Raw genomic sequence first — 22,462 nt, 5'->3', positions numbered from 1 at the left:
CTGCACTTTGTTAGAATATATAACAAATTGAACCAAGCTATATTTCTAACAAAGACAAATCATTATTTCTTCTAGATTTTCCAGAACAAAAATTTTAAAAGAAATTCAAAAGACTTTGAAATAAGATTTAAATTTGATTCTACAGATTTTCTAGATTTTCCAGAATATTTTTTTTTAATTTTAATCATAATAAGTTTGAAGAAATATTTCACAAATATTCTTTGTCGAAAAAACAGAATCTAAATGAAGAATTAAATTAAAATGTATTTGTTATTCTTTACAATAAAAAAAATAAATTTGAACATTGATTTAAATGGTCAGGAAAGAAGAGGAAGGAATTTAAAAGGTAAAAAGGTATATGTGTTTAAAAATCCTAAAATCATTTTTAAGGTTGTAGTTTTTCTCTAAAACTGTCTTTCTGAAAGTTATAAGAAGCAAAGTAAAAAAAAAAAAAGAATTTATTTAAAGAAGTGAAGACCAAGTCTTTAAAATATTTTCTTGGATTTTCAAATTCTATTTGAGTTTTGTCTCTCTTAGAATTAAAAATGTCGAGCAAAGCGAGACCAGCTTGCTAGTAAATAAAAAAAATAAAAAAAACAGAGGCAGCTCACTTGTAAGTGCTGCTATTTGAGCTATTTTTAGAACAGGCCAGCGGGCGACTCATCTGGTCCTTACGGGCGACCTGATGCCCGCGGGCTCCGCGTTGGTGACCCCTGATCTAAAATGTACTTTTAGCAAGTTTGAGACGATACGGAAGCAGCCGCCGGCTTAGTGTGTCAACAATAGCAGCGGAAGCTAGCGTTAGCTCACTGCTTTCAACGGGCCACTAAAATAGGCCGTCTGCGTTGGCGCTTATGATAACAATATAACTCATATTTGGATCATTTTCAGGTCACGACATGTAAGTGGAATATTGTTGGCGGTTTCTGGATGTTTTTAGAGGGTTTTATTGGCACAATAGAGCAGTGATTTTCAACCACCGTGAGATATTGTCTGATGTGTAGTGGGAAATTATGCAACTTCACCTAATTGGTCCAAAAAATATTTTTTGCAAATCAATAATCATAATAATGTGTCGTTGTCTAGTGCCTGTGCTGTGTAGAGCTTGGCAGGGTAACCATGTAATACTCCATATCAGTAGGTGGCAGCTTTGTAGAAGTCAGAACGTGTCGAGGATGGTTTGTCGTGATCCCAACATGCAGAGCACAGCGGGAGAAAGCGTGCAGGTAAGAAGGTATGTAACGCTTAAACCAAAAATTAACAAAAGGCAAGTCCCGCCACGAAAAGGCACTGAAGCATAGGGATGGCTATGCAAAACAAAAGTAAAACTGAACTGGCTACAAAGTGAACAAAAACAGAATGCTGGACGACAGCAAAAACTTACAGCGTGTGGAGCAAAGACGGCGCCCACAAAGTACATCCGTACATGACATGACAATCAACAATGTCCCCACAAAGAAGGATAGCGTGCACACAACTTAAATAGTCTTGATTGCGAAAACAAAGCAGGTCCAGGCAATAACACTCAAAGGAAGGCGTGAAGCTGCTACAGGAGAACACCAACAAAACAGGAAAAGTCACCAAAATAACAGCGCAAGACAGGAACTAAAGCACTACGCACAGGAAACAATAATAAACTCAAAATAAGGCACGACAACCTGGTGGAGTTTCATTTTTTAACCTTTTCTGCTGATTTTTATGAAAAAAATGTGCCTTGGTTCAAAAAAGGTTGAAAAACACTGCAATAGAGGACCCTCGATCTGTTGACTCTATTGTTAGCTATTTATTTATGATTATGAATACATAAGGCAAGCATATGTGTTCTTGTCTTACATTGAATTGGGAATGATAAACAGCACATCCCTTTCCAATGTTTGCGTATTTCCTAAATGACCGATCTGATAACATTGTCAGAGTGCAGAAGTGTTCCCATCGCGACGTCATCCCACCTCAAATACACGGAAATTGCCAAAGGTGTTTGGAGCAGAATATTCAAAATGGCCTCATGAAATTGTGGCATTTTGTGATGTTTCGACGGTACTTTCACATATTTTGCGGATTGTAAAAACAATTAAATATGGTTTAATGGATAAAATGAAACACAATTGAGCATAGAACTGCAAAAACTGAAATCTAAGTAAGATGAAATATCTCAAATAAGGGTGATATTTGCTTATTTTCTGTCTGATAAAATAATTCTTCTCACTAAGCAGATTTGATGTTAGAGTGTTTTACTTGTTTTAAGGGTTTTGGTCCTAAATGATCTCAGTCAGATATTACAGCTTGGAGCTGAGATTTGATGACCTATATTGGAGTAAAACATGCTTGAAACTAGAATATCGACTGTTGCAAAGCCGTGTCATCAACACTCACAAGTATAAAACTACTTTTTTAAAGTCATCATTTCTTATTTCAAGCATGAAAAATAAAATCATGATTTTGACACAATTGTCTCTCATAATTAAAATAGATGATAGCCAAATTGACTTTGCTGTTTTATTTTCAATGAAACAATAGAAAACCCATACTCCTATAGTAGTACAGTAAACTGACAGTTAATATTTAAACATTTAACATTTCAAACTATATTGAACAGAAATAGTTCATGCACATTCAGATGAATTCTTCAAAATGACAATTTAACATTTTTTGGCCGGGGGCCGGGCTGTATATATTCGCACTAATTGACTGAAAGAGCACGCACTTGGCGCGATGATGTCATGTTATCGATGGGAAAATGCATTTTTAGACCATATGATTTGCCTGAGCGGATAGGAGACCCCGAGAGTAACAAGCGCTTGCCTTGGTGCCTTTCCATTAAGAACAATAAATCAGTTTTTCGTATAAGTTTGCTGGTTTCAAGAAATGTAATGCCGAGCGCATATCATTATGTCAAGATAATGGCACTAGCATTTACTTAAATTAAGAATATTTGTCAACATATTAAGCAAAAAGGTCTCTTTTTTTTCTACCAAGAAAAGTGCACTTGTTATTAGTGAGAATATACTTATTTTAAGGTATTTTTGGGTTCATTGAAGTTAGCTAATTCTACTTGTTTTGGAAAGTCTTGACAAGCCACATTTTCTTGTTCTATTGGCAGATAATTTTGCTTAGTTCAAATAAAATACCCCTAATTTTTGTATTTTTTTTTCTCTTGTTTTTTGAACACTGACTTTTTGCAGTGTATTGTATTTACATTCTAGTAGTACTTTAATTTACAAACCTAATTGATTCTTGACCAGGTTCATGAATACAAAAGCAAATTTCTCCATAGGAAACAATGTAAACAGGAATAATGGGTTCTCTAGCCTTGATAAAAGTCCATATTTTAGTAAAAATGTGTATACTTTGAACACAAATAAAGTGCTAAACAATACTGTATACCCAACAAACCTAACAAGGGGGCGATGGACCAACTTTCTGTTTAATAACAATGCCAAAAGACAATAAAAGTCGAACTATCTCTCTTCCTTTGCACTTTGTCACTAGCCCTGTGGTGCACTCACAGTTTGAAACCATAAAGCTCCTTAACTTTAACAGCCAGGTCGCTACAATGATTAGGAATAAAAAAGAAAATACATTTTACCTTGTTGGTTAATATAATAGAAAGCGGGAGAAGGGAGGCAGTGTCGACAACATTGTGGATTAGATGCTTTAAAATGTAATATCGGAAATTATCGGTATCGGTTTCAAAAAGTAAAATTAAAAGGGAACATTATCACCAGACCTATGTAAGCGTCAATATATACCTTGATGTTGCAGAAAAAAGACCATATATATTTTTTAACCGATTTCCGAACTCTAAATGGGTGAATTTTGGCGAATTAAACGCCTTTCTATTATTCGCTCTCGGAGCGATGACGTCACATCGGGAAGCAATCCGCCATTTTCTCACTTTTGTCGGTGTGTTGTCGGAGGGTGTAACAACACGAACAGGGATGGATTCAAGTTGCACCAGTGGCCCAAAGATGCGAAAGTGGCAAGAAATTGGACGAAATGTGTTCAAAATACGAGGCTGTTGGGAAAGCCGACGAAATGGTCAGTCGTTTGTTCCGCACACTTTACCGACAAAAGCTATGCTACGACAGAGATGGCAAGAATGTGTGGATATCCTGCGACACTCAAAGCAGATGCATTTCCAACTGGACTGGACAGATCAGCTTTCAGGAAAAGAGAGCGGATGAGGGTATGTCTACAGAATATATTAATTGATGAAAACTTTATTCATTACTCGCGGTTTTACGTAAATTATTATACATAAACTGTGTTTACCAATAATTTAGCTTAAAAACATTTATATTTTTCAATCATTCGAGTACATTCGGGTAGTCTTGTGTAATGCAGTATTTTGTGTCTATTTAGGTATGGTTAACCTGAGTGCTGAAATCGTGGAAAAATATATGTTCTTAGCGCGCCTGAAATGGGCTGTCTGCACTCTCAAAGTGCATGTTGTTGCCAAATGTATTTCATATGCTGTAAACCTAGTTCATAGTTGTTAGTTTCCTTTAATGCCAAACAAACACATACCAATCGTTGGTTAGAAGGCGATCGCCAAATTCGTCCTCGCTTTCTCCCGTGTCGCTGGCTGTCGTGTCATTTTCGTCGGTTTCGCTTGCATACGGTTCAAACCGATATGGCTCAATAGCTTCAGTTTCTTCTTCAATTTGGTTTTCGCTACCTGCCTCCACACTACAACCATCCGTTTCAATACATGCATAATCTGTTGAATCGCTTAAGCCGCTGAAATCCGAGTCTGAATCCGAGCTAATGTTGCTATACCTTGCTGTTCTATCCTCTACGTTTGTTTGTATTGGCATCACTGTGTGACGTCACAGGAAAATAAATATACATTATACAACGATAACGATGGTTAAAATCAGGCACTTTGAAGCTTTTTTTAGGGATATTGCGTGATGGGTAAAATTTTGAAAAAAACTTCGAAAAATAAAATAAGCCACTGGGAACTGATTTTTAATGGTTTTAACCCTTCTGAAATTGTGATAATGTTCCCCTTTAATGACTTTTTAAAACGCCGCTGTACGGAGCGGTACACGGACGTAAGAAGAAGTACAGAGCAGAGGCGTCTCCCAGTCAGCAGCCCCTCCCCTCTGCCCTCTCCCACACACAACACAGGAGTTGACGACTGTAGCATGAGAGGTTTACTGGCGACGCTTGATGACCTCATCAAACCGCCGCGAGCGCAGCATAACAACAACAAGAGTGTGTTGTTGCTGGTGCTGTAGCCGTGGCTAACAAGCCAGCGAGCTCAGTGACTGACTAACAACACCATGTCTATGGTTTGGGATTATTTTAAAGTGTCTCTGACGGATATAAAACTGGCTTTTGAGGTAATGTTAAAAAAAAATAATGCACTTTGTGACTTCAATAATAAATATGGCACTGCCATGTTGGCACTTTTTCCCATAACTTGAGTTGATTTATTTTGGAAAACCTTGTTACATTGTTTAATGCATCCAGCGGGGCATCACAACAGAATTAGGCATAATGTGTTAATTCCAGAACTGTACATATCGGTATCGGTTGATATCGGAATCGTTAATTAAGAGTTGGACAATATCGGAATATCGGATATCAACAAAAAAGCCATTATCGGACATCTCTACTATGGATACTTCTTGAATGTTTCCAACCACACACAGCTCGTCCAGGGCTCTCTTTTGACTCAAAATGAGCTCGCAAAACTAAAAAACAATATCCCTATTAAAAATATGAATATATCAGTATCATGCTTTGATTTTTCAGTATGGGCCCTCTGTGAAAAGGTTAGGCCTCACCTGGTACACGTGCTGTTATTTCTTTGCATGCAGTTTGACTTGCAGGCTTATTGTTATGCAGGTAACAAAATGTCATCATCTGGATGAATATCTTTTAAGGATTAAACACGAAAGCAGCTGATAACCCTTTGAAGGTGTTTAAAAGCAAACAACAATGCCAAATGTTACACAATAACATTGAAGGGATGACACTGATTTTCTTTTAATAAGGTCTGCAATTTTAGGTTTGTTGTTGTTTTTTGAAACCCCTGCAAACATTGCAATTCAGGCCAGATCCAGTTTTGCTCTTTGTGATGCCCTCCTGCAGACGAGACATTCATCATAGCGCCTGTGCTGCCCAGACCCGACCGAGCAGCAGCAGCGTGAAGTCAAGCTCATCAACAATTCGCTTCTTTCTTGCCTCCGTCCACAGACCAGACACCACAACGACTGAACTGCATCCTTGAGGGAATAAAGGCAAGGATGGATTCCGCTCTAAAATAAATCTTGCACCCTTTATGGCAGCAGTCCAACCTTTCCAACGTCTTACCCCCTTGCCATCACCACCAAAACACCACAAACCCCCAAGCCTCGGTGATAACACACAAACTATACGGCATGCCTATACACACACTCTCACAGCCTAGAGCGCACCATTGCCTTATGAGCTTCATCACTATGACCCCAGCTTCCCTTTGATATCTATGAAAATGTGTCTGCGTCTGTCTGTGTGTGTGTGTGTGTGTGTGTGTCTGTGTCTGTGTGTGTGTCTGTGTGTGTGTGTTGTATGACTTAGCAGCCAATTACCACATCTCCCAGACAGAGTGAGACTAGTTATGCTTTGCCAGCCAATCAGAAAAAGGCAGTGTAGTGCTGGGCCGGGAGGTGGTTGCTACGGCAACCAGGAGGCCTGTTTGCATGGTGGCTGATGGAGGAGTGATGGATTACTGTAATGGGAAAGGGGGATGTGTGTGTGTGTGTGTGTGTGGGGAGGGGGTGATAGGGAAGGCAAAAGGATGAAGCCATGGAAAGAGAGGATAGGAGGAAAAAAGGAAGGAATTTAAAAAATGGGGAGAGTAGTCGAGGGGTGACGCAAGGAAGCCTCATGCATAAATATATTGAAAATGAACACATGTGGAATAAAGTGAATTGAAAAGATGAAAAATGAATGAGGCTGGACAATGAGAGACGGTGGAAAGTGCGGGATGGAATTCTCATCCTTTCCATGCTGTCAATACGTCCACTTCATTTCCACAGTGTCAAGTCAAATGAAGGACGTGAAGAAGTTGTTAAAAAGCTTAACAAACAGTAAACATGACAATAAAAGTCACACAAAACACAAAAATACAGTGATGCAGTCAGATGGACTGCTGGAGTCATCGACATTCAACAATAACGACTTTAAAACACAAAAGGATTGATGAAGAAGCGGATCCGGAACTGCAAGCTCGACACCACCTTCGAACAACACAGCAGCAACATTTCATGGAAAATCATTTCCTCTTTTTTTTGCATTCATACACTGCTTTGACGTAGTTCCTGCCTTTTTGTTTTACTATACTAGTAATGGGTAAATAATGCTTAGTGAGTGTATGGCGCACTCACTAGCTGTTTTGTCATCCGCCATCTCCTGGATTAAAACGGTTACTACATTTAACCAGCAAATAAAATAATAGTTAGCTTATATAATTATTTTTAGGTGGTTTTAAAATGAATAACTTCACGTAAAGGAATAATAAACACTTTACTCTGGTCAATGAGCCTATTAGTCAAAACAGGAAAAGAACATTTAGCTAAAAAAGAAAGCGACAAACATTAAGCTCTCTTTCTGGCACAAATCCATCGCAATTTGATGATGTCATCCAACATGGCAGCATTCCCTGCAGTTGAAAAAGTCATTGTTGTTGTCTTGTGATGTAATGATGTCATGTAAACCCTGGATCCCCCTGTCGAGGGATCACCCAAAAAGGTTGTTTGTTTGGATCAAATTCAATAATTAAAGTGATGGAATAAGCATATTTCTCTGAAAAAACTGATCCCCGCGCTAATTTCTAGGGCCAGGTTGCAAGGCACCAGATAAGATAAGTCTGTTTTTGCAAGGAGAAACGTTGTTTGGAGTCGTCTGTTTTGAAAATATTGTTAAAAAAATGTCATTTTTGTAATAAATTGAATTATTTATTTATTCACTTTATTTTTTTTTTGTCCTGTCCAGCTTCTCAGGCAAATCATATAGTTGATGTAGATGTTCACATTTACTTTACAAAAGAGAAGTGTAGGATACTTCTCTTGTTGCCTTATTTGTATTTGACTTTATTAAATGTATTTATATTATCATTTGGTGCAGCCGGGCCGGAGCAGGAGGGGATAGAAAGAGGGAAAAAAAGGAGACAGAGGGGGAAATTGTGGGGACAAGAGGGGGATTAGACAGAGAGACAAAAACAACAACAGCAAACAACAACAACAACAACAATAGAGCAACATCAGCAAATACGACATGTACAAATAAGATGGTAAAAGTAATAGTAAATAAGCAGTTAGCAAAAATAAAAAATAATACAGAAATGACAATGAGCATTATTACACTACAAATGGATCAATACAAATACCAATAGAAATAGCGCTATTGATAATGAACAATATCAATAATTTACCTCTATTATCAACAATACAGTTGTTCAAATGCAACAATACATATACATAATGATAACTTGAGATACGAAAGAATGCAGAAAAAAGGTGGGGGAGAAAGAGAAGCAACCTACATTAACCTTGTAGATTGTTATAGTAACAGTAGGTTAAGCTTTTGTCAGTGTGCCATGTGTTAGACCCAGTTCACCCTAGGGCAACAGCGTTAATATATGTTTGATGAAACGTGATTATGTGCATGAGTGTATGTATGCATATGTACTTGTATATGTACAGAATGTGTATATGTGTTTGTACAGTGAATGTATATGTACAGTATGTGTATGTTTGTATAATGAATGTGTGTGTGTGTGGATGTACGAACTTTGAGTATGTAAGTATGTACTGTATTTGTGTATGTATGTGGGAGCGTAGGTACCTATGTATGTATGTGAGTATATGGGAATTTGTATGTACAATATATTTGACTCCCAGTGTGCGTGGGAGCCCAATGGGGGTCCCAATTTTTCAAATTGGGGCCCACATCAGCAGGACGGCTGTTTGAAAAAAAAAAAAAAAACTCCACAAAAAATGGATTTAATAAAAAACAAGGGAAATGTTTTGCGCATGAACTCTCCTTACAATACCACAATACACTTCACCAGACTATCATGTGGCTAAACTTAAGACCTACATTGACCAACTGACAACTACCATTCACTTCAATCCATCCATCCATCCATTTTCTACCGCTTATTCCCTTTGGGGTCGCGGGGGGCGCTGGAGCCTATCTCAGCTACAATCGGGCGGAAGGCGGGGTACACCCTGGACAAGTCGCCACCTCATCGCAGGGCCAACACAGATAGACAGACAACATTCACACTCACATCCACACACTAGGGCCAATTTAGTGTTGCCAATCAACTTATCCCCAGGTGCATGTCTTTGGAAGTGGGAGGAAGCCGGAGTACCCGGAGGGAACCCACGCAGTCACGGGGAGGACATGCAAACTCCACACAGAAAGATCCCGAGCCCGGGATTGAACCCAAGACTACTCAGGACCTTCGTATTGTGAGGCAGATGCACTAACCCCTCTGCCACTTCAATCCAATTTGTCCAATTGTCATGTGTTTATATTCCAGATAATGTCCAAAATGTATAAAAAGGTAAAAAAAAAAAAAAGGTTGATATGTGTAGGAGAAAAAGAAAAGTTGGATACTGCCGTAAAGCCAATTCAAAACTGCAATGCTCGTTCGGCATTAATTTAAAATATAAACAAAACAGAATACATTGGTAAAACCTATGAAAAAGCAAGAGTTTTTAGACATTATATCTTAAGGGAAAATGTTTGGCTACGGTATAAACTTAAACAGTACAGTCATCTTAAAAATAGGGCCATAATTGTGTCATGACGACAGCGTTGGAAGTGAGGCTAAATGAGCAATTATCTGTATGGACACTGCTGCTCAACCGAACAAAAACTATTACAAAGGACATGTAGCATTACCGCCAAATAAAGGTTTAGCAGAACCAAAATATCATTGTATCCATGAAATACAAAACGCAAACACCTGCGGTGATTATTATGGAGGGTGACGGGTCTCCATAATCATGTGGCCCCCAACAAGCGCATAGAGTGTTTATGCCAGGGGCCGTCCCTGCGCTGAGCAGCGCATGAGAAGAAGAGGGATTTCTCACAAGAATTCAAATACCGTACATGTCTGATTTCCAAACATATTTTGGGAAAATGATGACAGAGAGAATATTTTTTCAGAGCAAAATTTAAAAAATCCTATCCTCCTGAGAGCCAGCGTCCTGCAGCGGACATTTGTGGTTTACATAACAGGGCTGACATTCATAGCGAAAGGAGAAGACAACAACAACAAAAGTCTACCACAGAGGACACTCGTTCTCAGGAGGATATATTGTATGTGTCTGAATATAAAAAAAAATCAAATTTTAGATTTTGTTGTACAAAACCCCAAACCAGTGAAGTTGGCACGTTGTGTAATTCGTAAATAAAAACAGAATACAATGATTTGCAAATCCTTTTCAACTTATATTCAATTGAATAGATAGCAAAGACAAGATATTTCATGTTCGAACTGAGAAACATAATTGTTTTTTTTGCAAATAATCATTAACTTAGAATTTAACGGCACTCTTTTACTATGAAGCCACGCTGTTGTAACATGTGGCTTGGCATTGTCTTGCTGGAATAAGCAGGGGCGTCCATGATAACGTCGCTTGGATGGCAACATATATTGCTCCAAAACCTGTATCTACCTTTCAGCATAAATGGAGCCTTCACAGATGTGTAAGTTACCCATTCCTTGGGCACTAATACACCCCCATACCATCACAGATGCTGGCTTTTGAACTTTGCGCCCTGAGTACACGATATCCACAGTTTCCAAAAACAATTTGAAATGTGGACTCATCAGACCACTTTCCACTTTGCATCAGTCCATCTTAGATATGCTCGGGCCCAGTGAAGCCGGCGGCGTTCCTGGGTGTTGTTAATAAATGGCTTTTGCTTTGCATAGTAGAGTTTTAACTTGCACTTACAGATGTAGCAACCCACTGTAGTTACTGACAGTGGTTTTCTGAAGTGTTCCTGAGCCTATGTGGTGATATCCTTTACACACTGATGTCGCTTTTTGATGCAGTACCGCCTGAGGGATCGAAGGTCCGTAATATCATTGCTTAGTGATTTCTCCAGATTCTCCGAACCTTTTGATGATATTACGGATCGTAGATGGTGAAATCCCTAAATTCCTTGCAATAGCTCGTTGAGAAATGTTGTTCTTAAACTGTTCAACTATTTGCTCATGCATTTGTTCACAAAGTGGTGACGCTCTCCCCATCCTTGTTTGTGAATGACTGAGCATTTCATAGACGCTGCTTTTATACCCAGTCATGGCAACCACCTGTTCCCAATTAGCCTGTTCACCTGTGGGATGTTCCAAATACGTGTTCGATGAGCATTCCTCAACTTTCTCAGTCTTTTTTTGCCACTTGTGCCAGCTTTTTTGAAACATATTGCAGGCATCAAATTCCAAATGAGCTAATATTTGCAAAAAATAACAACGTTTTCCAGTTTGAACATTAAGTATCTTGTCTTTGCAGTCTATTCAGTTGAATATAGGTTGAAAAGGATTTGCAAATCATTGTATTCTGTTATTATTTACCATTTACACAACCTGCCAACTTCACTAGTTTTGGGTTTTGTAGACTCTTCTATTACTTTTATGAAAGTACATCTTTCAATAACCTGGAAACGCAGGACATTAAGGTCGAGCGCCTCATCAACTTCACAACAACTAATTGTCCAACCTTAACCAGAGATTTAATTCTACCAAAAACATGTTATGTTCTTACTTGGTTACAATACTAAAAAGTACTCTGTGACCTTCAAAAGAATCAGATTTTTATCTGATTTGAATACAAACGTTTTCCACCAACTTTCTTGGCTTACTTGGAGTGTACCAGACCGGACCTGAATCTTCAAAACTACAGTAAGTTCCTGACTAGTTGTAACTACTTTCTTAGGGTGTTTATTTACAATGTTGGAAATCATTTTTCACATATGAGATACTGAAGTTGGAGGTTTTATTAGCTTTAAACAATTAAAATCAAAATGAATAAGCATCTAAGAAATGCCTATTTGAAACAAAAGTAATATTGTTAACATGTAATTTACTTAGCATACATCATCCGTAATATTAGTCAATATTTCATAGAAGTAATCATATATTTACCCTTAGGATGGAATCCAATATTGTTAAATCATGTATCCATTTAATTCCATTTTAATTAATGACACAATTAAGTAATTATTTGAAGATGTATTCATTTATTTTTTTAATTTAGTCATTTTCCCCCAGTAAACGGAGCATGAGTGTGCGTGTGCGTGTGTGTGTGTGTGTGTGTGTGTGTGTGTGTGTGTGTGTGTGTGTGTGTGTTTGTGTGTGCGTGTGTGCATGTGTGTGACAACAAACACAAAGTACCAGTGCTCTGAGGGATGTGAAGTACAGTAAGGAGAAAGAATATTGAATATTCTAGTTCTGATCATTATTAGTTTTGTCATTTGTTTATACTATAAAAATAAATAGTTTGATATACAAATATACTACAGTACTCACTAAATCTACAATGGCCACAAACAGCTGACGTCTACATCAAGGGTGCCCAAAGTGCGGCAAAGGGTCCATCTGCGGCCCCTGACTCGTTTGTCATTGGCCCTTAAACACTGCAGATACAAAATAAATAATAATAATAATATGTGTTTATATACATATATTATATATACAAATCTGTATTTTCTATTTATTTATTTATTTGATATGGACATAACAGTTATTTTGGACTAAGCAGATGCATTGCCTTAAGTATTATAGCAAGAACATTTTCAACACCCGTCCGCAGGAGAGTATGTGTTAAAATGTTACTAAATATAAAATAAATACAATTTACAATGCATTAATAATATGTACAACTTTGCTCTGATTTCAGCCACAGTTTCAGACGTCTGGTGAAGATGTTTAAAGGGGAACATTATCACAATTTTAAAAAATCAGTTCCCAGTGGCTTATTTTATTTTTCGAAGTTTTTTTCAAAATTTTACCCATCACGCAATATCCCTAAAAAAAAGCTTCAAAGTGTCTGATTTTAACCATCGTTATATACACCCGTCCATTTTCCTGTGACGTCACATAGTGATGCCAATACAAACAAACAGCCAGGTATAGCGACATTAGCTCGGATTCAGACTCGGATTTCAGCGGCTTAACACTGTCTGATAAGATAATTACTAACAACTATGAACTAGGTTTACAGCATATGAAATACATTTGGCAACAACATGCACTTTGAGAGTGCAGACAGCCCATTTCAGGCGCGCTAAGAACATATATTTTTCCACGATTTCAGCACTCAGGTTAACCATACCTAAGTAGACACAAAATACTGCATTACACAAGACTACCCGAATGTACTTGAATGATTGAAAAAAAAAAATGTTTGTAAGCTAAATTATTGGTAAACACAGTTTATGTATAATAATTTACGTAAAACCGCGAGTAATGAATAAAGTTTTCATCAATTAATATATTCTGTAGACATACCCTCATCCGCTCTCTTTTCCTGAAAGCTGATCTGTCCAGTTTTGGAGTTGATGTCAGCAGGCCAGGGAAGCTAGGGTCGATATTCTTCTCTTGATCATCTTCGGTGGCATAAGGGACGGTGTGAGCCAAGACATCCAGGGGGTTTAGCTCGCTCGTCTGCGGGAACAAACTGCCGCCATTGCTTGCCGTGCTACCGAGGTCCTTTGTCCCTGAATAGCTCACACACTCCGGCAGATTCAATGGGGGTCTGGCGGCAGATTTCTTTGACTTTATTGTTGGAAATGCATCTGCTTTGAGTGTCGCAGGATATCCACACATTCTTGCCATCTCTGTCGTAGCATAGCTTTCGTCGGTAAAGTGTGCGGAACAAACGACTGACCATTTCGTCGGCTTTCCCCACACCCTCGTATTTTGAACAAATTTTGTCCAATTTCTTGCCACTTTCGCATCTTTGGGCCACTGGTGCAACTTGAATCCGTCCCTGTTGGTGTTGTTACACCCTCCGACAACACACCGACAAAAGTGAGAAAATGGCGGATTGCTTCCCGATGTGACGTCACGTTCTGACGTCATCGCTCAGAGAGTGAATAATAGAAAGGCGTTTAATTCGCCAAAATTCACCCATTTAGAGTTCGGAAATCGGTTAAAAAAATATATGGTCTTTTGTCTGCAACATCAAGGTATATATTGACGCTTACATAGGTCTGGTGATAATGTTCCCCTTTAAGTCAGTTTGCAGTTTTAATTTAGTGGTAACAGTGTTCCACTACTGATCCCCTAAAGGGACATGGATGTTTTGCGAGATCTCACAATACTTTTGCGAGATCTGCAAAAGATCTCGCAAAAGGTTTTTTTCCTATGTCAGTGAACCGGAAGTAAAACAGACACAGCAATGGTGAACCGGAAGTGAAACAGACACAGCGATGGGGGAGCAGGAGCATGCGGGAGCCTACCCATCTGTGCTCTGTTGTGGGACCACAATAGGATTTGATGTCTTTATATGTTAGGCCAATACTAAAATAGAAATCAATAAACTTCTCCCACGGATGATGGGTAGGCTCCTCCATCGCTCCATTTTTTCCCCTCCACATCCCTTTAGGGGCTCCGTATTCCACAGTCTGGCTCTGTAAGACTGTCCAAAAGATGTTCTGAACTTAGGAACAACACAGTCCCCACTGACTGAGAATCTGGTGTCAGGTCTGCGAGAGCCTTGACGTCTGACAGCCAGACGAGAGACCAGCGGTGGCACATGCTTAGTTTGACATGTAAAAAACTATTTCAGTTTGCTAAAATGTACAAAACGTTCAAATGTAAAAAGCTTCATGACATCACAATAATGCCACCTCACAGGTTTTCTGTCAAATACCTTAATTGCCTGGTTGTGCAGGGATATGACTGGCTTCAGAGCTGTCGGTAAAGTTTGCGACCATCAGTTAATCCGAGAATTGACAGAATGTCATTGGGTGTGAATACAACAGAGCAGCTTGACGAGACAGTTGTCTTCTAATGAAACGAAAGCAGTCCAAATTTGACTTGACTTTTGACCTGGCTTTGGAACTTTAGACTATTGTAAATATTTATTCCTAAGTACCTTGTCTCTTTCACTTCTTGGATAATTTCACTATCTTAAGTATACATATGTCACCGCCTGCTGCCATCTTGTGGTTTGTGTTCAGTTTGCCTTTGTTGGTGCAGCAGACCTGGTTCTTATTGTTTGTCTTCTTCCCAGAGTTCCTGTCTTTTCCTGTGGGCGGAGTTGTGAGACGTGCACAGCTGTGTCCAATCAGCCTCACACTATTTAAGCAGCACCTCTTCAGCTGGATGGCACTCGGCAATTCCACTCCTAGACTCCTGTTGTATGAAGATTCCTATGCTCCTTGTATTTATGCTTCTTACCTTCTTGGCTATTTCCAGTGTCATCCAGCTTGGTATGTACTTTGTTAGTTTGCACGTCTTGCAACTCCGACCCAAGTTTAGTTAGCTTTGTATATTAGCTTTTGTTCTTTTTGTCACGGTGCTCTTTTTCGCACCGTCGCTTTTTGTTACATTCTATTTGGATTATTGTTGTGAGTGCTTTTTGGTTTAGTAAAGAACTATTTACTCACATTCCATCTGCATCCTTGGGTTCCTCTGTTCTACTTGTAATTGAATTGTGACAGAATTGCCGAGTCCGCTCTGCCCAGCGTCTCAATCCCCGCCAGGCCCGGTGGTCCCTCTTCCTCACAAGGTTCGACTTCTGTATCACTTTTCGCCCTGGCTCACTCAATGGAAGGCCTGATGCCTTGTCTAGGATGTTCTCTCCTCCGACAGAAGACACTCCCCCAGAGACTATCCTTCCTCAGTCCCGGATCCTTGGCGCAGTACAGTGGGAGGTAGAGAGACGTGTGTCAGAGGCTATCAAGGACTCCCCATCACCTGCTGGATGTCCTCCTGGTCGCCTTTTTGTGCCAAGAACTCTACGTGCAGAGGTCTTGTCGTGGGCTCACACCTCCAAGATTGCCTGTCATCCAGGTGCCAGACGCACGGAGTTCCTGCTCACACAGCGGTTCTGGTGGCCTACCATTCACACCGACACTAAGAAGTTTGTGGCTGCATGCCCTGTTTGTGCCAGGAGCAAGGCTTCTCATCAAGCTCCTGCAGGGTTGCTGCAGCCCCTTCCCATCCCCTCCCGTCCATGGTCGCACATCGCTCTGGACTTTGTCACAGGTCTACCCATCTCCAGGGGCTTTTCTGTCATCCTCACTATAGTAGACAGATTCTCTAAATTCACACACTTTGTCCCCCTTCGCAGACTTCCCTCTTCCCTGGAGACCGCCAAGCTTCTGGTCACCCATGTGGTTCGACTTCACGGGATCCCCATGGATGTGGTGTCAGACAGAGGTCCTCAGTTTTCATCCGCTACATGGAGATCCTTCTGCAACTTGTTAGGGGCCACTGTCAGCATGTCATCAGGGTACCACCCACAATCTAATGGACAGTCGGAAAGAGCCAACCAGGACTTAGGGGCGGCTCTGAGATGTGTTTGTCACCAGCATCCATCACTGTGGTCCACCTATCTCCCATGGGTGGAGTATGCCCGTAACACCCTCATCTGTTCATCTACTGGCCTGTCTCCTTTTCATGTGGTGCATGGTTTCCAACCTCCAATCTTCTCCTCTAAAGAGGTCGAGTCCACAGTTCCCTCCGTGACTACCTTCGTGTGCACCGTGTGTGGCGTGATACCCGTGCCGCCTTGTCTCGTACGGCCAGTCGGAACCAGATCATGGCAAATCGCCATCGCAGACCAGCTCCCGACTACAAACCCGGCCAGAAGGTTTGGTTATCATCTAAAGACATTACACTGCCAGGAGAGTCTAAGAAACTGGCACCTAGGTTCATAGGACCATACGAGGTGAAGCAGATGATCACTCCCGTCACAGCTCGACTCAAGGTACCCAAGTCTTATCCGGTCTACCATGTCTCCCGCCTAAAGCCCGTTGAGTCGAGCGACCTTAGCCCTCCACCAGTGTCTCCCCCAGCTCCTCAGCAGGTGGAGGGTCATCCAGCCTATACTGTCAACACCATTTTGGACGCCAGGAAGCGGGGTAGGGGGGTGCAATTTCTGATCGACTGGAAGGGTTACCCGCCAGAGGATCGTTCTTGGATTTCACGTTCCCTTATTATTGATAAATCACTAATTTCTGATTTCTATCATAGATTTCCCGGTAAGCCAGGAGGTCCGCCAGGTGGCGTCCGTTGATTAGGGGGGGGAATACTGTCAACGCCTGCTGCCATCTTGTGGTTTGTGTTCAGTTTGCCTTTGTTGGTGCAGCAGACCTGGTTCTTATTGTTTGTCTTCTTCCCAGAGTTCCTGTCTTTTCCTGTGGGCGGAGTTGTGAGACGTGCACAGCTGTGTCCAATCAGCCTCACACTATTTAAGCAGCACCTCTTCAGCTGGATGGCACTCGGCAATTCCACTCCTAGACTCCTGTTGTATGAAGATTCCTATGCTCCTTGTATTTATGCTTCTTACCTTCTTGGCTATTTCCAGTGTCATCCAGCTTGGTATGTACTTTGTTAGTTTGCACGTCTTGCAACTCCGACCCAAGTTTAGTTAGCTTTCTATATTAGCTTTTGTTCTTTTTGTCACGGTGCTCTTTTTCGCACCGTCGCTTTTTGTTACATTCTATTTGGATTATTGTTGTGAGTGCGTTTTGGTTTAGTAAAGAACTATTTACTCACATTCCATCTGCATCCTTGGGTTCCTCTGTTCTACTTGTAATTGAATTGTGACAACATACATTAAATAAATTGTTTAAAGGTTGTGCTATAATTGAGAAACACATTGAATTTGTTATCAGTAGAAGCATTTAAGTCCTATCTTAAAACTAATTTGTATACACTAGCCTTTAAATAGACCCCCCTTTAAGACCAGTTGATCTGCCGTCTGTTTTCTGCTCTGCCCCCCTCTCCTGCGTGGAGAGGTTATTAGGTGACCACAGATGACGCGCTAGCTGTTCAAAGTCGGCACCCGGGGTGGACCACTCATCCGTGCATCAGTTGATGACGTCTCTCCACTCAAGATGATCCCCTGCTGGCCCCACTATGGACTGGACTTTCACACTATTAACTAGATCCACTCGACGTCCATTGCACCGGTCACCCAGGGGGTCACCACATCTGCAGTCCCTTCCAAGGTTTCTCATTGTATCCCATTGGGTTGAGTTTTTTCTTGCCCTGATGTGAGTTCTGGGATCTGATGTCGTTGTGGCTTGTGCAGCCTTTTGAGACACTCGTGATTTAGGGCTATACAAATAGACTTTGATTGATTAATGATTGATTTTCTTAAGATTCAGTGTTGATTGAGATTTTTTGAAGCGAGGTTGAAATGTTAACTAGAGATGTGTGTGTGTGTGTATATATATATATATATATATATATATATATATATATATATATATATTAGGGCTGCGAATCTTTGGGTGTCCCACGATTCAATTCAATATCGATTCTTGGGGTCACGATTCGATTATAAATCGATTTTTTTCGATTCAACGCGATTCTCAATTCAAAAACGATATTTTCCCGATTCAAAACGATTCTCTTTTCATTCAATACATAGGATTTCAGCAGGATCTACCCCAGTCTGCTGACATGCAAGCAGAGTAGTAGATTTTTGTAAAAAGCTTTTATAATCGCAAAGGACAATGTTTTATCACCTAGTGTGTGTGTGACAATCATTGGTACTTTAACTTTTAACTTTAATAATGGGGTTCACTATATAAAGCACTTTGAGTCTCTGGAGAAGATGTGCTATATAAAATAAGTCACATTAATTGTCATAGCGTCATCAGTGAATCTATACAGACCAAATCAGTTCAATTAAATATTTGAATGTGCTAATTAAGTCATGTACATTCAATTCTGGGCACCGTTTAATTGACCACCCTATTTTCACTACCGTTATTTTTCTTTCTTTTTTTTTTGTTCTTGCTATGATTAAATTAAAACAAAACACTATTTTTCAAAGGTTTAGGCATTCAGGATTTTTTGGATTGATTTTGTGTTTAGTTCGTCAACTGAGACAAAAGTATTATATTAGTGTTGATAACCAGTAAAGTATCATGGATTTTAGAGAGTGTTTTCCTGCACGGTTGCTGAGCACTTAAATAACCTGCAACACCAATTTAAAAGAAGAAACAAGCAGGTGTACTGGATAATCACAACTCAACACTGCAACCTAGAGGCAGACTGAAGCAACATCAACCTTTCTGAGGTCAGGTTAAAAAAACATGAACATGCAGCTATTGAGCCAGTTTATTGTTATTAAACCGAGATGCCCAAAAATACACTAGGAAGTGTTGGATAATACCAAATGCTTGTTGAATATTTGAATTGAGTCTCTTTATGTTGTCTGTATAAGACAGTGAAGTTTTATCAGTGCAAATAATTGTAATATATTTACGCTTTATTATTTGTCTGCCCTTTCTAGTTTATAGTGTTTACATTGGAGGGGAAACAAGTCGTAATCAAAACAGCACGGATCATTAAATATTCAACTCATTCCGTAATAATAAAACAATTACACTGCGCAAACAAAGTGACAACTTCATGTCCAGTCGCCTCATGTCTAGCAGATTTATGAAGAGTCATTAATGTGAAAAATGAATGCTGTAATGGGAAAATGCAGGGCTGAATAAATAAAGCCCTTGCTTACTTTATCTAATCCCCAATGTTTGTTTGGTCTGGACTGTGCGGTTTTCTTTGGCTTTATTTCAAATCAACATCATTCAAGTTTAGCTTGGCACTTTTACTTCAACTGACTTTCAACAACTTCTTAAATGAAGCACGATTGTTTGTCGCGACAGCAGGGTCGACATCTATCAACACTCCGCAAGGTGCCAGATATTTTATTGTCGCATAGCAATAATTATTATAATATACAGTAGTACCTTAAGAGTGTTTCGAGACAAGAGCTGGCTCTTGACTAATTGTTATGCTTTGGCCTGCAAGCATGAATTGAGTTAGAAGCATCCACGTCATTAGTTGGCTTAAAGCAGGGATATTCATCCAATTTTTTGTTTTGGGGGCCACATTTACAAGGAAGCTAACGATAGGGGTCCAGACTTTTTCCTTCACATTTAGCCTTATTTTGTATATTTTGTACATTCCGGAGAACCAGTGTACTCTATAGTAGACATTTGATGTTGGTCTATTTATTGTATTAGAGTTACAGGAGCACTCTGCTGTTTTTAAGAACTTTCTGCAAAAAAAACCATAGACAAAGATCATTTCTATGACAGCACTCTAGAGCAGAGGTGTCCAAACTATGGCCCGTGGGCCAAGTGAGGCCCACCAGCTTCTTCCAATTTACCCACGAGATGTCATATGTTTAAGAAAGCATTTCACCACGGAGTGCTTTGAAATTAATCTTAAATATTGAGAATATTATTAAAATATCGTTTCAGAAGAGTCCATATTTGATGTCATCATGAGGAAAATTTGAGTAAATCCGATAAATGACCCTTGAATGTACTTTGAGATAATAGCACAGTGTTTACTTATATGACACAATCCAAACAACCTTCCCTTGTCATAGTGCAAAAAAAAAAATTATTAGAAAAAAATGTGACTAACAAACGTCAACACACATTGTTACACATAACACAAACTGCTCACTGAACATTGTGGATATTATGAAAAACTTCCCAAACACCATTAAAAAATTTTTTTAATTACACCCATTTAAATCCATTAGAGTGCATGATGGGAAAATGTAAAACACTCCCTCTACACTTATCCATGTTTGGCCTATTTTAGCTGCTTGGTATTTTTATTGATTACAAAACTTTAAGAAGGTTGTTGCAAAACTAGACAAAACTTTAAGAAGGTTGTCACGGAAGTAAACAAGGTAGGAGTCGAACTTTTACATACATATATACTAACATGTATATATGTATATATATATATATATATATATATATATACATATACATATATATATATATATATATATATATATATATATATATGGCAACACTAAATTGGTACTAGCGTGTGAATGTGAATATTGTCTGTCTATCTGTGTTGGCCCTGCGATGAGGTGGCGACTTGTCCAGGGTGTACACCGCCTTCCGCCTGAATGCAGCTGAGATAGGCTCCAGCACCCCCCGCGACCCCAAAAAGGGACAAGTGGTAGAAAATGGATGGATGGATAGTTACTTTACATGCAGTTGGCTTTCGGCCCACGGCCAAATTTTTTTAGCCACCAAGTCAAAAAGTTTGGGCACACCTGCTCGAGAGTTCTTCAGAATCTGCTACAAAAAATGTGAGTGAGGAACTGGTCTTCCAGGCCACTAGCTGAATAGCCCAAATGATGAAAAAGATAGGACCTAAAATGGCACCTTGAGGAACCCCTCTAATATACCAAAAAAAAGTTGAACAAATGACTACTGACTGCATCTGAAGTAAGCAAGCTACAGCAACACCTTAGTTACATAAATCCCATTACAAAAAATGGATAACTGCCAAAAAGGAGAGGACTTAAAGGAGTGCCTTGAGGAACACCTCAGTTATGTAAATCACAAGTTTGGACCCCAGCCTTTGCTATGCAAGGATCTGCCAATGTGTTTACCAAGTTCTTCCATACCACAGGAGCACCCTAGTATTCTTAGGAATTTGGTGCGAAAAAGTTTGTCTCCCAAATTTTGAACTGAACTCGGGGGCTTTTTCTGTTTCATTTCCGGCCCGGATTTGGCCAGTTGACTATCCCTGGCGTTGGGAATGTCACAGTGAACCCAATATCGGTCCAAAACATCACGTGCTTTCATTGATTGAGACTTTTATTAGTAGATTGCACAGTACAGTACCTATTCCGTACAATTGACCACTAAATGGTAACACCCAATTAAGTTTTTCAACTTGTTTAAGTCTGGGTGCACGTTAATGAATTCATGGTAAAGCTAGTTGCTAGCATTATCTTACAGCTAAAGATCGACATGACTTTGTTTTTCTAACCATGAAAGGAAGAAAGTGAGTGTGTAAGACAGTGATGAGAGGAAGAGGCTGATGATATTCATTGAATTGAAGAAATAAAACCATCCAAAAATGGCGAGCATGTACCTAGCGTAGCACTGCTAGTCTGCACCACACAGAAGCAGAATAAGTTGCTAATGCCAACCAATTATGTTATAATCATTTCTAAATGGCGGACATTTATCCATAAGAATATGAAAAAGACGGTGTTTGATGGAGAAGCGGCAGGAAGGAGATACCGTAGAAGTCCAATCTCCAAGGTAAATACTGTACAAAATGTATTATTATATTACTTTTGTACTTAATAAAGCCTGTGTAGTTGTTAATAGTACATTGTATTGTATTGTTTTTGTACAACTTTTTTTTTACCTAGTTTCTACCTCAGTTTGCATGGTTTGTTGGGTTAGGACTGGATTAATGTGT

The sequence above is a fragment of the Nerophis lumbriciformis genome, linkage group LG30 (genome assembly GCF_033978685.3).
Source record: "Nerophis lumbriciformis linkage group LG30, RoL_Nlum_v2.1, whole genome shotgun sequence".
In the NCBI taxonomy this organism is placed as follows: Eukaryota; Metazoa; Chordata; class Actinopteri; order Syngnathiformes; family Syngnathidae; genus Nerophis; species Nerophis lumbriciformis.
The sequence above is the reverse complement of the archived record's forward strand: the minus strand, read 5'-3'. Positions refer to the sequence as shown.